Below are 501 nucleotides of genomic sequence, written 5' to 3' on the forward strand. Positions count from 1 at the left end.
CACAGGGCCACCACCAGCGCTAAGTGGCAGAGCAGGGGCTTCTGGCTCCCACGCCGGCTCTTTCCACCTCATCGCACTGTAGCTCAGAAAGCAATCAAGCCTGACCTTGACAGTTGGGCGGAGGCCTCCGATGACCCAGGATTTAAATGCCAGGAGGCTAGGGGTTTGGGGGTAGGGGTTGGTGCTCACAAGGCGCACACCCCTTCCCGAATTCCTCGCCTTCTGCGGAGCACTGTGACCACGAGAGGGCGCCGCATCGGGGTCCCGGAGATGCTCCGACAAAGCTCAGAACTGAAATCCTGTTGGAGGTGGGCACAGGGCAAAGAACACGGTTCCCTCCCGTCGCCCTTACAGCACCCCGACCGAGCCCCTGCCTGTGTGAGCCCTCGGCTGTCCTTGTCGGGCTCGGAGACGTTGTGTGGCGCTCCTAACGCTGAGGGAGGGAGTTGTTTACATACAGAGCCCCTGGTAAGAACTCTCTCTGTGGTTTTACCAAGTCCC

The sequence above is a fragment of the Myotis davidii genome, unplaced genomic scaffold (assembly GCF_000327345.1).
Source record: "Myotis davidii unplaced genomic scaffold, ASM32734v1 scaffold370, whole genome shotgun sequence".
NCBI classification, from domain to species: Eukaryota; Metazoa; Chordata; class Mammalia; order Chiroptera; family Vespertilionidae; genus Myotis; species Myotis davidii.